The sequence below is a fragment of the Protopterus annectens genome, chromosome 6.part0, assembly GCF_019279795.1.
Source record: "Protopterus annectens isolate FY-2018-M chromosome 6.part0, PAN1.0, whole genome shotgun sequence".
Taxonomy (NCBI): domain Eukaryota; kingdom Metazoa; phylum Chordata; order Ceratodontiformes; family Protopteridae; genus Protopterus; species Protopterus annectens.
In genome coordinates, this window is record NC_056737.1 from 1880232345 (window position 1) to 1880247676 (window position 15332).

Consider the following 15332-nt stretch of genomic DNA (forward strand, 5'->3'; position numbering starts at 1 on the left):
AGAATTGTTTCCTTCCATGATGTGAAAGTATTTATACCGCTTGAAGATATTTGTTTATATCTTGAATAGTAAAGGATCTTTTGTGAGCATGAAGCTGTGGCTACACTGTTCAGTTAGCATATGACGGTTAAATTCCTGAAGACTTTCGTCCTAAGATATCTGTTTGTGTAAGGTTTTTGATAGGCTGAAAGTATCTGTATTAAATATGGAGATCTTGGTATAACTTCAGACCTGCATATACAGGTGTAAACACATACTCACCAAATATTGTAGCTGGAATATGGCATGGTAATTCGCTGTCAAAGTTTATACATTAGGTTCAGAAGAGTAACTACAGTTACAACACTTTTAGCAAACAGTTTAAATAAAACTAATCAGACCTTTTAATACCTAAAACAGCTTTTTAAATGCATTTGAGCATCTAGGTCAAAAATAGACCATTTATACCAACTGTATCCCACAAAGGGGGATACACTACTCTGATCTATGAAACTATAGACCCTTAAGCCTCACCAGCCTTATTGGTAAGGTTATAGAGCTCATCATTGTGGAACTCATTAACAAGGACATAGGCAGTCTTCAAACCCTAGGCCCAAACCAGCATGGATTTGTTAAAGGCAGATACGGCCTCTTAAAAGTGGTGGCCTTTTTTGAACAAGTCACTGAGACATTTGAGTCAGGCAAATCAGTTCACACTGCATGGCTGGACGTGACCTAGTCATTGATACTATGCCACATTATGGCATCCCTGATAAGCTAATCAAACAACCTAACCTATTAGTGTTGGAAGGTAGTTACCAGTAGTGTACCCTAAGGATCTCTACTGAGATTACTACTCTTTGATATCTACTTCGTTGATGTCAAGGCCAACATCAAAGGCCTGTGGCTGATGAAGTTTTCTGATGACTGCAAACTGGGTGCTTTATCTGTATATAAATATATTGATATATAAATAGATAGATATCATACCTATCAACTGTCCAGATTTTTGCCTCATATTTTGGTGTCTTCCTCATAAAATCTATGATTTTCTAGATTTTTGTTGCAAATTCATGTGGACTGAATTTACTAAATAATGACAGGCATTTGATTTTCAGATATCATATCCTTCAGAAAATCCAACATAAATACAAGACCTTTTATTCTAGCAACTTTCTAAGTTTGTAAGAGCAATATTTAAAATTTGTACCTATTTTTTGGGGTTTTGTCTCCCAATTTATTTTGCTTTGTCCAGATTTTTTGTGCTAAGAGATTGAGAGCTATGATAAAAAGGGAAAACTAGTTGCATAGGAACAATATCAGTATACTGGCTCACTATACAGACAGAAACATTACACATATTGCCTCAAGTAGTCTGTTAGATTGACCATATTGTGGGTTAATGAAAATACTATATAAATACACGTCATTATTTCCATAAAGTAATAAAGGGGTAGTATGTTTTTTCTTCCTCCCACCCCACCTCCCTTGTACCTGCCCTGATGGCTCCCCTACTAGCATCCAAGCAGGCATTCTATTACATTATTGGCAAAAGCCGGGCATCTCTAGCCTGGACAAGTGCACTATGGCCCATTTTTTCCTGCCCAGGAAGCTGAATCAGACCATCATTCTCCTTCTGGACAGTTAGATGATAGGGAGTAGGCGGGCTTCTAGTTCTAAGAATTGACTTACCTGTCACATCTACAGACAGCTTGCTGACTCATAACTGCTACCTGGTTGGGAGGAGGATGAGTCATGCATGCTCTCATCTCCACCTTTCTGCAGTTGCAAAGTGCAGAACTCCACACAGACAGCACAGGTCATTCTGCCCATTACCAGTAGGCAATACATACACCAACCCCTAGGTATCACCTATGCCATGGATCCAGCAGTCTCTCTACCCCCGAGGATGAACCAGCTAACACTGGACACTCCACGCATCCTTTCCCAGCCAATCCCTCAAATGACCAAGTCACTAATGGAATACAGGTCATCTGTGCTATAGTCAGGGCTTCATCCCTCTGTGTTATAGGGTCAAGAGAAGCAGTTTGTTTTCATGTTTCAGCTACTGTTAATTACACCTAAGCATAATAAAACTAACAGCTGCATCTCTTAGTACCTTTACAGACAGCTGAGCCTCTCCACACCCCTGCATCTCTAAGTATATTAGTCTGAGATCACACAGCAGTAGTGAAAACAGCAATCTGCCTTCACCTACTATTATGTCATTTTATAAAATACAGAAAAAATGGTTTTCAAACCCTTCTGCATCCCTCATGATCCTGCATCTCTAAATGTACTAAATCTGAGATCATATAAAAGAGAGGATAAGTGCAAAATTTCTTGCCCTCCACTGTTGCCCAGTGTCAATGAAACGTAAAGTGATTAGTTCTCGCAATGAATATATATGTATATAAAACAGAGAAAGACAAGGGAGAAGTGTGAGGAGAAATAAATGTTTAAGTGGTTTCTATAATACTTTTCTCTGACAGAAGATGCCATCTTATTTCAAAATGGATCCTGACATTATAGGTTTGTCTTATTTTTTCCACTATCTTGGCATTTCCTATTGCCAACATGGGCAAATGGAACTTATGTATAATAAAGGAAAGCTTAGTTAAGGGGTCTGCAGCTTCTTTGTAAGTAAAACAACAAATAGGTGTTTAGTTCTAATGTGTCTGTGGCTATAGCCTGATAGATAACAAAATGTTTACTTAGAAGCTTTTACAGTATAAAAATGTCTGTAGTTTCTTAGTTTGGGTGACAAGACCTTGATTGCTTAGTCTCCTACATGCATGTATTCTATTACAATAAATGAGATGTTTCTACTTTGCTGAACTGTGTTGCATGAATTTTATTTTGAACCTTAACAGTCGGTGCCTTGAGGTCTTGGGGTTTGACCCATCTGGGAGTTGCTGCAGCAGAAGTCACCTTTTGGGCTATTTTTGACAGGTTTTCTGTCTGGCATATTTCTCGTATGTCATCTCACTGTTATATTCTTTTCATCTTCAGAAGAGTTTAAAATCTCTGAGGGCAATTTTTCGTTACATCATTTTTCAGTAGAGTGACGATTCTTGTATGAGAGTGGGCCTCCATATGAGAGTGGACTTTATTGTACTGGTATGAATATAGGTTTTATAATATTGTATGAGAGTGGAAGTTATTGTATGAGTGAGTGTTTTATAATATTATTGTATGAGAGTGTGCCTCTGTATGAGAGTGGATGTTATTATATAAGTGAGGGCTTTATAATATTATTATTGTATGAGATTGGGCCTCTGTATGAGTGTGAACTTTATTGTACAAGTATGAATATAGGTTTTATAATATTACTGTATGAGAGTGGGTCTCTGTATGAGAGTGGGAGTTATTGTATGAGTGAGTGCTTTATAATATTATTATATGAGAGTGGGCCTCTGTATGAGAGTGGACTTTATTGTACAAGTATGAATATAGGTTTTACATTACTGTATGAGGAATGGGCATTATTGTAGGAGTGACAACTTTATAATATTATTGTATGAGAGTGGGTTTTACCATATGAGAGTGGGAATTTTTTTATTATATTAGATTTATAATGGGTGCAAATGTGGAAATATTAAGAGAGCCAGAGCATGGCACTGCAGCTAAATATATGCTTCATAAATATGGAAGAGACAGATGTAATTATTTGGTAAAATGGTCTGAGCTCACAAAAAAATGATAGTGCACTGCAATTCCCTGAAGGTGGAACTTTTAATAATGCTATTTTAGAAAATCTTGAAAAGAAAGTTAAGCACAAGGAAAACAAAGTACCCACCTTTTAATGACAGGCAAGAAGAATCTAAGAATAAGATAAAGGAATCTGTAGTTAGAAGTTTAAAACTTAATTCTGCAAAGCTAAAAACACAGCTGCAGTCAGCTAGTTGAACAGTAACCATGTTACAGAAATGTGCTGTAGACAATTTGCACTGTACTTGGGGGCTTTATTCTTTAAAGCAGTTAGAAAAATTAAAGATATCTAAACCAGACTCTTACTGATGATGGGCTCTTGCTTCCCACTGCACCCAACCCTCCACGTTATGCAGACCAACCTGACAACTCTCTAGGAGTGCAGGTAGAAGGGGGGCAATTCAAACACAGCCCCTTTGCTATTTCATCTGTTGCTTCTAGCTCTCAAATAACTTTTAGTGCATCAGCTTCTCCTAAAGGCACTGTTTATAATACTAGATCGGCGACAGCAGCAACAGCAATACGTTAACTCAAATTCTGGCCAAATGTAAGTGAGAATAGTAAATAGATCTATATCATTATTTCGAATGTTCAAATACTTGAATACCTAAAGGCCAACACCAAAATATCGAACTGCAAGTACACCAAATGTGAAAAAAGCATGAAATTCAAAATATCGAATTTCCATAGTTGGCCAGCTCCACCTCCTGCTGCGTACTGCCTACCCAAATGAAATAAATAAGCTACACTTCACCCATGTCTACACTTCACCCAGGTATCCCCTGTGCTAATTAAGTGTGCATAACACACAAATGAATGTGAATGTGAACAAACAACACTCAAGTATGGAAAAAGTTTAATTTATGTAGTAAGTTCAAACTGTCAACTGTATGTTACACTTTCAACAGTAGAGCTATCGCTCGAAGGAATTCACCCACAAAGTACTCATTCCTTCTATTGGGCTACACAAATATATTACTATATATGCACTTACCTTAACCCTACTTCTAACCCTAAGGTCAGTATCTATTGCACATCTACATTAAATGTATTACTATATATGCACTTACCTTAACCCTACTTCTAACTCTAAGGTCAGTATCTATTGCACATCGACGTTAAATGTATTACTACATATGCACTTACCTTAACCCTGCTTCTAACCATAAGGTCAGTATTTATTGCATATGTGCGCTAAATGTATTACTATATATTCACTTACCTTAATCCTACTTTTAACCCTAAGGTCAGTATCTATTTCACATGTACGTTAAATGTATTACTATATATGCACTTACCTTAACTCTGCTTCTAACCCTAAGGTCAGTATCTATTGCACATGTACATTAAATGCATTACTATATATGCATTTACCTTAACCCTACTTCTAACCCTAAGGTCAGTATCTATTGCATATGTACGTTAAATGTATTACTATATATGCACTTAACCCTACTTCTGACCCTAAGGTCAGTATCTCTTGCACATGTACGTTAAATGTATTACTATATATGCACTTAACCCTACTTTTGACCCTAAGGTCAGTATCTCTTGCACATGTACGTTAAATGTATTACTATATATGCACTTAACTCTACTTCTGACCCTAAGGTCAGTATCTCTTGCACATGTACATTAAATGTATTACTATATATGCACTTAACCCTACTTCTGACCCTAAGGTCAGTATCTATTGCACATGTACGTTAAATGTATTACTATATATGCACTTAACCCTACTTTTGACCCTAAGGTCAGTATCTATTGCACATGTACATTAAATGTATTACTATATATGCATTTACCTTAACCCTACTTCTGACCCTAAGGTCAGTATCTCTTGCACATGTACGTTAAATGTATTACTATATATGCACTTAACTCTACTTCTGACCCTAAGGTCAGTATCTATTGCACATGTACGTTAAATGTATTACTATATATGCACTTAACCCTACTTCTGACCCTAAGGTCAGTATCTCTTGCACATGTACGTTAAATGTATTACTATATATGCACTTAACCCTACTTCTGACCCTAAGGTCAGTATCTCTTGCACATGTACGTTAAATGTATTACTATATATGCACTTAACTCTACTTCTGACCCTAAGGTCAGTATCTCTTGCACATGTACATTAAATGTATTACTATATATGCACTTAACCCTACTTCTGACCCTAAGGTCAGTATCTATTGCACATGTACGTTAAATGTATTACTATATATGCATTTACCTTAACCCTACTTCTGACCCTAAGGTCAGTATCTCTTGCACATGTACATTAAATGTATTACTATATATGCACTTAACCCTACTTCTGACCCTAAGGTCAGTATCTATTGCACATGTACGTTAAATGTATTACTATATATGCACTTAACCCTACTTCTGACCCTAAGGTCAGTATCTCTTGCACATGTACGTTAAATGTATTACTATATATGCACATAACCCTACTTCTGACCCTAAGTATCTCTTGCACATGTACGTTAGTTTTCTATACAGGATAAAGGAATCGCCTACTGACATTTTACCTTAGTAAACATGATGTGGCCAACTATGGAAATGTGATATTGTGAATTTCACAGTTTTTAATGTTCGGTTAACTTGTGGTTCAATATTTTGGTGTCGGCCTTTAGGGATTCGAGTAACTGAACATTCAAAATAATGATATAGATCCTAGTAAACAGAGGTAAACAGTTCCGTCCAAAGCTGAAGCATGTTTCTGAGAGAAAACAAGTAGACAAGTGAAGAAATTTGCTAAAAACACCTGTTCTAGTAAAATAACTAGCTTAAAGAAATTTAAGAAGTTAATTACCCAATTTCCAATAATTACTGATGAGGAAGAATGCAGGTGGAAGCCACCTCCCAAGCAAAGTTCCGAGGATGCGAGTACTTCTGTCTCATCTTTGGATGATGATGATACCCCTGCCACCACCTCACTACCTAATGCTGAGATTTACCCTTAGAAAGAAGTATTTAACCCTGCAGCAGCCCAGGATGGTGATGCTGAGCCCATTATAGGAGTGGTCCACCTGTGGACTACTTCACCTTCAAACTTCAAAGAAACATTATTGTCATTCAAGAAACACAAGTGCTACCTAAATGAAATTTCGAGTGCCAGCTCTTTTACAGGAGAAAACAAAGACAAAAAGACAGACTTGATAGCTATTAAAGAATAAACAATACCTATAGTGCAAAACTAAATATCTAAGTAGCTGTCAGACATGCTTGTACACTATTTATTGCATTGGACAACACTAACTACTAGATAATTAACACATGAAAAGAAAAGTACACTATACACAGAGGTGAGACAGGGTGATGTTGCACATAAGGAAGTGGTTGGAATTGCACTTAAATGACAATATATTCATTTCAATATGCAATAAATAAATAGAATTACTATATGGAAATAAAGAATGAGAGCCTAATAATCTATTGTAGTTTTGCTACATCGAGATTTATGTCTGCATTAATGAGTCTTACTGCAGTTGAATAGAAACTGTTCATGCTACAGTTTATATCTAGATTTTGAAGACATGTACAATTACAAAACTCTACAAATGAAGACATGTAGACAGTTTTGAAGGCATCTACTCCAACAGATACTTTCAATAAACAAAATCGGCTATAGGTAACACTATTCCAAAACATATGGATGAAAATGTTTCAACTGTGAAAAATAACTTACTAAAAGCAATAACTGTGGCATGCCTTGCAATACTAAATTGGGCATGAATCAAAGCCATTGTACAGAAAGAAAATGAATCTATATGTGTACTTGCAGAGCATGATAGTTGCATTTGAGGCTTTTTCAGAACACCCAGAACCTACTGAAGGTGTGGCAGCCAGTGGGCTGTCAGTGATGTTTGTGGAAGGCTTATTGCCACCTGTACAAGATCAGATAAAAAAGGTTTGTTTAAATTTCCCCAGTCTAGGTATAATATGCTATTGTTAATCAGGTACAATATGTAGCAGATAATATGGTCAGGGAGTAGAAGGAGTAATAAGAAATTAGTGGATGTTCAACTTCAGCAGTTTGATACCAATTCAAGGGCTATGCGGTATAACAGGAGAAACAGGAAGTAGAGATAGATTTAGATTTTTCCAGCAACAAGCCCTGGGACAATTTTCGCAGAACTTTTATCCTTCTACTCAGTCTCAAACTCAGCAATGTGGATCACATACCAACCCTTGTTTTTATCATGGCCAAGGTGGGCATTGGGGTAATGAATGTAAGTTTCTTCTGCTAAGGAATCCATCTTTTTAACCTGTGAATCAGCTTAATGGCCAAGCCCCACAGCAGGTGGGGAGACAGCCTCCATCTTGGAATACTGCTTGGGAGCCACCAATGTAGCACCAGAATCAATAGGACAGCCATGAACAGCAGACACAGTTATTCCCTTGTTACCAGTAAACCAACACATTTTTTCAAAAAAAGTATGGAAAAAAATCGATGAGGCCATCTCCACAAAGAGACTAGTCATCTCTGGAGTTCCCCAGAGCTCTGTGCTGGGCCCAATCCTCTTTGGCGTCTAGTTCTTTGATGTCAGAGTCAATGTCAAAGGCCTTTGGCTTACCAAGTTCACAGATGATTGCAAACTGGAAGCATCATTGAATCCCCACAAGATGAGAACACCCTTCAGGAAGGTCTAATATAAAGGTTTGGTGCCAGATCCATGGCTTAAATCTCAATACCAAGAAATGCGTAATAGTATATTTTTGGAAGTCTACCACCCTGGGTAACTATGTCATCAATAAAAGACCCTTAAAAGTTGATTCACTCTTCAGGGATCTGGGAACTCATGCAGATAGTAACCTAGCCTCTGACAAACATGTATCCAAGGAAGTAAGAAAATCATTCTATGTTGCTCAACTTACAAGCAAGGGCATGGCATCTCGATCCAGAGAGGTTATCATACCACTGTACTCGGCCCTCATCAGACCCATCATAGAGTATAATGCCCCCTTCAGTATGTACCTGTCCAGACACATGCGGCAACTGGAATGTCCACAAAGGTTCCTTACAAAAGTAATACAGGGAGTAAACACAATATCCTACACTGATTATCTCAAAGCCGAATGTGTTTACTTTACTTCTGAGAGGTGATCTTTGCCTGGCATACAGGGCATCCCTAGACCCTATTTTGATTAAACTTTTGTACATCTGCGAAACAAACAGCATCAGAACTACTAGATTAAAAGAACTAAATTTGGCTTGTGACATAAATAGGGCATGTTGGAGAGACAGTTATGTTGCTCAGAGAATTCACATTCTCTGGAACAAGTACTCCATCCACGTGAAGCAGAGCTCCTCTCTATCCCTTTTTAAGTGCAACTTGGACCATTAAATGGGTAATCAGAAATTCACCTCTGGTCTGGCTCCTATGTCTCTAATAGACAGACGTAGTCAGTAAATTGTCAACTACATAAATCAAATTTGTGGGTCACATTTGGGTGCATGACTAGGCTTATAAGGGCCTTAGTGGTCATTAGCCTAGTAAACACCTATGAACCTATGACCAGGAAGGTTGTTTTGCCAACATAAAAGTGCATAATTCTACTCTTCCTTTCCTTATAGATACAGGAGCAACTTGATTTATGATAACTTCATCTAATGTGAAACGCCTTCTATTTTATGCAAATTATGTTACAGGTGTGGAGGTTTCTGGGATTTCATAAGTCCATTACAAGATCAGTATGCTTTTATTGTAGGAAATTTTTGCTCATAGGTTCATAGGTAGGTACTAGGCTATCAGCCCTAGGGCCCACACAAGCCTAGCCAAAAAATGTACCCTGGCTTTCGCCACCCAAGAAAATTATTTTCCTGTGCCCCTGTCAAGCAGAGCCACAGAAGTGATCCCTGGGGTGAATTTCCCATTTCCCATCCAATCATCAAGATTTTTCTTGAAGAGTGCTAATGAGGAGCTCTGTTTGACATAGATAGGTAGTCTGTTCCAGAGTATGGGAAGTCTCTGGAACAGGAATCTATCCCTCCAGCATGTTCTGTTTATTGTGGTGAGAAGGTTAAGGTCCCTAGACTGTGTAGCTCGGTGGGATTGGGATTTCTTTAAGTGGAGCATATCCAAGAGCTCTGGGTTTGACATAGCTTTGTATGTTAGGCAGAGATCGCCCCTGAGTAGGCGATATGCGATGGAGTAAAGCTGTAGTTTTTTTAGACGGTCTGCATAGGGCATCTGTGATGTACTGTATTTTACATGCCAGATGAAATCTTTTTGAATCTCCCAAATGTGCCATCTCTGCTGTGTCTGTATGCATCTGATATTTGTTCAGACAAAGATACACTCTCTGCAGTACTTAGAATGGAACAGACATCTAGTGCGATTAATTTGGAGGGACTTGAAGCCATTTCCCCACAGCTGTGGACTACCCATGACAATGAGGTAGGACTCATAAAGGAATCAGAACTATTAAGAATTTTTTTTAAGCCTGGGTAGTCCAATACGCCTTATCAGTGAAGGTAGAGAAATTGATTGAACCTGTTATTTCAGCCCTACTTCAGCAAGGAATAATAGTCCCTACTAGAAGCCCATGTAATACACCGATTTTATCAGTTAAGAAACCAGACAAGGACACCTCTAGGTCTATGCACGATTTAAGAGAAGTAAATGCAATAGTAGTGCCCACTTTTCCTATAGTGCCTAATCCTGTTACTATACTAAGCTCTATTCCACTGACAGCTACCACCTTTTTGGTAAAGGATATTTCCTCTATTTTCTTTTTTTATCACCAATCACTCAGTCAGTCAGTTTTTGTTTGCTTTTACTTAAAGAGGGCAATGGTATAAATGGACAAGGTTACCTCAAGGATATGTCGAAAATCTAACTCTTTTTTCTAGAGAAATGAAGAAACAATTAGAATTAAATTTCCCTGATACTGTTACATTATGTGGATGATTTGCTTTCAGCTTCTGATTCTCATTCTAGCTGCTGACAAGATACTATTTTTCTTTTGACCAAGTTAATGAACTGGGGTTCAAGGTTAACAAGACAAAATTGCAGTTGTGGAAACCACAGGTTCAATATTTATGGCATCTTATTTCAGAAGGATCTCGACAGACCTTACCTTCATGCATTACTGCTATTCAAGCTGCTCCATGCCTTATGATGTTGAAGCAATAATTTTTGGGACTGACAGGTTACTGCTGATAATGGATTTTAAGTTATGCAAAAGTTGTAAAGCCTTTATTAGAATTATTGAAAAAGACACCCCTGAGCCCTTGCCTTGGCAAGAGCTCCTTGTGCAGCCTATTGTTCAGCTAAAAACCTCACTTTCAAATCTTCCTGCTCTTGGATCACTTGATTACTCAAACAAAATTTTCCTACTCTGCTGTGAAAGGAATAAAGTAATGCTAGGATTATTAGCACAGCTCAGAAATTATGGTTTTAGACCTGTTGCTTATTTCAGCACTCTCTAGCCAAGACCGGAATAGCTGGTCAAGAGGAGAAGGTCAACACTTACACCACACCACATGGAACACATAGCCCTCTGGAACACACATCAGCACTCCCTTCACATAAAAACACAAACCACACACCCACCTGCACGGAGGCTCTCAATAAAAATCTACCCAAACAGCAGAGACTTCCAAGGCAAAAATGCACTCGACCACCACAACACAACACTAATCACGAGATACATAACTCTCCTAAACAATGTGCCACACAACCAAAGCCCCTAAGGCAAAACAGCATGCCCAGCACCCTAGCCATAGGTGACTCAATGGTGAGGCACACTGATGTCCCACTCACTAGGTTGAATAAGGAGAAAGTAACAGTTAGTTTCCTGTCAGGTGCCAGGATCCAACACATAATGCATGCACTCAGGTTGCTCAACAACAGGTACAAATATGACTCTGTCATTGTACATGTGGGTGTGAATGACCTGAGACATACCTCCCTGGACTACATGAAAAGAGACATGGAGGAGCTCTCGGATTATGTAGCTCAGGCGGGTATGACCCTAGCCCTGAGCAACATCCCACCATCACCCAGAATGATACCACAGTACAAGCAGAAAATGATTGATTTCAACAACTGGCTAAGTTTCTGGTGTCATTCTAAGGGGATCCAGTATCTGTCTACCTGGGATGACATGATTGACAGACCTCGATGCTTTACCAGAGATGGCCTACATCTGTCACCCATGGACTTCCAGATACTAGCCAAGGTTCTTGCCACCCCTATAGTGCCTTTTTTAGGTGGTGTTCCAAAGACCAAATTACCACCATAACAGCTACAAACAAATGCAATCTGAGGGTCATGTTGCTCAATGCTAGAAGTCTAAATCTCAAAATGCACTCACTCGAGGCACTCCTTAAAATGGAGAACATCGACATTTGTGCTGTAACAGAAACCTGGTTCAAGGCAGCAGAAAGCACCCCCTGCACTACCAAGCTATAACTCATTCCACACCTTTCAACCCCAGAACTTAGACCAAAGCTCCAAAGGCGGTAATGTTGCCATATTCATAAAGGATGTGCACACCTCCAGACTGGTAGCCCAACATAACGTATCAGAGATACTTCAGGTGCAGCTAACATTAGGTAAGACAGCGATGCAGGTCTTAGCCTGCTATAGGTCCCCAACCATGTCCCAAGACTCGCACTCCACGTTCCTAAGCACCCTGGAGAATATTAGGGTCCAACCTAACACTCTCTTACTAGGCGACTTCAGCTACACCTCCATTAACTGGGTAAACTACTCATGTACCAATACACTTTTTGAACATTTCCTGGAGTTCATTAATTCCAATGCCCTGGACCAGCTCGTTCTTACTCCCACTAGAAGTAGCAACATCCTTGACCTGGTCATTACTAACATGGGTGACCATTGCTCTACAGCAATAGTCAGCTCCTCCCTGGTTAGATCCAACCACAAACTAATCACCTTGGAAATCCAAATCCCCCCCCCCCCCCAAACAAAGGTAGCCATCATGAAAAACTTCTCCAAAGCTAACTTTGGGATCCTAAAAACAGAGGTGGATAACTTCACAGCACCCATGCAAATGGAGAATAGTTGCATGACTGCAGAATCATACACCAATGCATTGTACGAACACATACACAAATGCATGGATCTTGCCATACCCAATTGAATCAAGACACTCTCCTCCAAAAAAAGGAAGCCAATCTGGTGGTTCCCTGCCATAAACAAACTCTACAACAGAAGGAGGAAACTGATGCAGAATAAGGTGAAATCCCAAGACTGGAAAAACTCCTTTATCTGCCTCAACAAAAAGTTGAGATCCCTCATCAAAACCTCTAAAGCTAGCTATGAAAACAGAATTTCAGCAGATAGTAAAGACAACCACAAGGCCTGCTATAGTTATGTAAAGAATCTCCATAGCAATACCCAAATTTGCTCTGAGCTACTGCACAATGGTACCTCCTATACCGAGCCAACAGATATTGCCTGTATACTAGCCGACAGATTCAGTGCCAACTTTACCCCCTCCCTCCCCAAAGGACCAATCACAATACCAGTAGATTGACAGACACCCAGTATTACTGCTGGACAGGTTAAAACAGCACTGTCCAAGGCCAAGAATACAGCTTCTATGGTACCTGACAATATCTCTGGTTGTGTTCTACATGAACTACAGAGTGAACTGGCACCTCACCTGTGTGCCCTGTTCAATCACAGCCTCACCTCAGGCTTTGCCCTTGCCAAATGGCGGACTGCTACAGTCATCCCTCTCCACAAAGGAGGAGTGACTACAGACCCTGGGAACTATCGCCCGATTAGCCTGATGAGTCTGATATGCAAAGCTATGGAATACATAATAATGGACCTAATAAACAAGGGTATAGGGAATCTGCAAACTCTGGATCCCACACAGTTTGGTTTTGTGAAGGGTATATCATTCCTGCTCAACTTGGCTGACTTCTTTGACTCAGTCACTAAAGCAGTGGATGAAGGCAAGGTAGTTCATACAGCCTATCTTGATCTGGCCAAGGCTTTTGATACCCATTCCCCACTCAGGAGTCATAGAAAAACTCACTAAGCTAGGCATCAACCCCTATATCACTAGGTGGGTTTCAAACTGGCTCACAGATAGAACCCACAGTGTGAAAGTAGCTGACTCCAAGTCAGACTGCTGATTAGTCACGAGTAGAGTCCCACAGGGTTTGGTCCTGGGTCCTCCCGTGTTTGGTATCTACTTCTCTGAAATCCAGGCCAACACGAAGAGACTCTGGCTGACAAAATTCGCAGACAGTTGCAAGTTGGGAGCTATTATTAACTCCCCAAGTGATGTTGACATCCTACAGAATGGCCTCACTGTGACCAACAATTGGTGTCAGAACCATGGCCTTAAGCTCAATGCCAAAAAATGTGTCATCATCCCCTTTGGGAAAAACCCAGTTCTCATGAATTACCACATTGATGGTAGTCCACTGAACACAGAAGGAGTTATAAGATATCTGGGAACACAGGTTGACAGCAACCTCCCTTTTGATTACCACATTGCCACTGTGGTCAGAAAATGCTTCTATGTGGCACATCTCATTACTAAGGGTTTTGCATCCAGGAAGAAAGATGTCATTGTCTCCCTCTACTCTTCCCTCATTAGGCCAATCATCGAGTACAATGCCCCATTTGGCATGTACTTCACTAGACACCTGCAACAACTGGAAAGTCTGCAAAAGTTCCTCACAAAGAGGATCCTAGGCCTTAAACACTTGTCCTATATGGACAGACTCAAAAAACTCCAACTATTCTCTGTCTCATATCGCCTTCTTAGAGGCAATCTCTGCTTGACTTACAAAGCCATGTCTGATACAGCTCTGTTAGAAATGCTACAGTTAAAGAAATCCCAATCCCTCCGCACCACACGCTCCAGAGACCTCAACCTCATTACCACAATTAACAGAACATGCTGGAGGGATAAGTTCATAACCCATAGACTGCCCATGCTATGGAACAGACTTCCCATGCATGTCAAGCAGAGCACCTCACTGACCCTCTTCAAGAGAAATCTTGATGAATGGATGGGAAACAGAAAATTCACCCCGGAGATAACACTAGTGGCTCTACTCGACAGAGACACTGGGAACTAAGGTTGGGTGGCACTGTGCCAGGTTAATCCTATGGCTAGGCTTGTAAAGGCCCCAGGGCCATTAGCCTAGTACACACCTATGAACCTATGAACCTGTAGCTGCAGTCCTCCTCCACTGCATTAAGGGGGTAGCTGTGACCCCATGCATAGTAAAATGGTGCCTGTCCTAACTCTTGGGCATGAGAGTTTTGTGGCAGTTCTGCATTCTGTAGAAGCGTTGTGGTTGAAAAGCAAAACACAATATTTGCCAGCCTCCAGATTATCTAAATATGAACTGTCTTTACTTAATAATCCCTCTTTGCAGATTATAAGGTGTCCCCCTCTAAACTCTGACTTTTTAAACCCTACAGTGGATGAAGGCGAACCCCATGATTCCACATTTATAGTTAACCATGTGCTTCCTCCTAGATCAGATCTAAAAGATGTCCCACTACCGAATTCTGAGTTGCTTCTGTTTGTCAATGAATCCTATGTTTGAGGAGGAGACTTTCTGTTTGTACAGCAAACCAAGTATTATCGACTGGATGATTGATAGGAAATGTTTCTACTCAAATAGC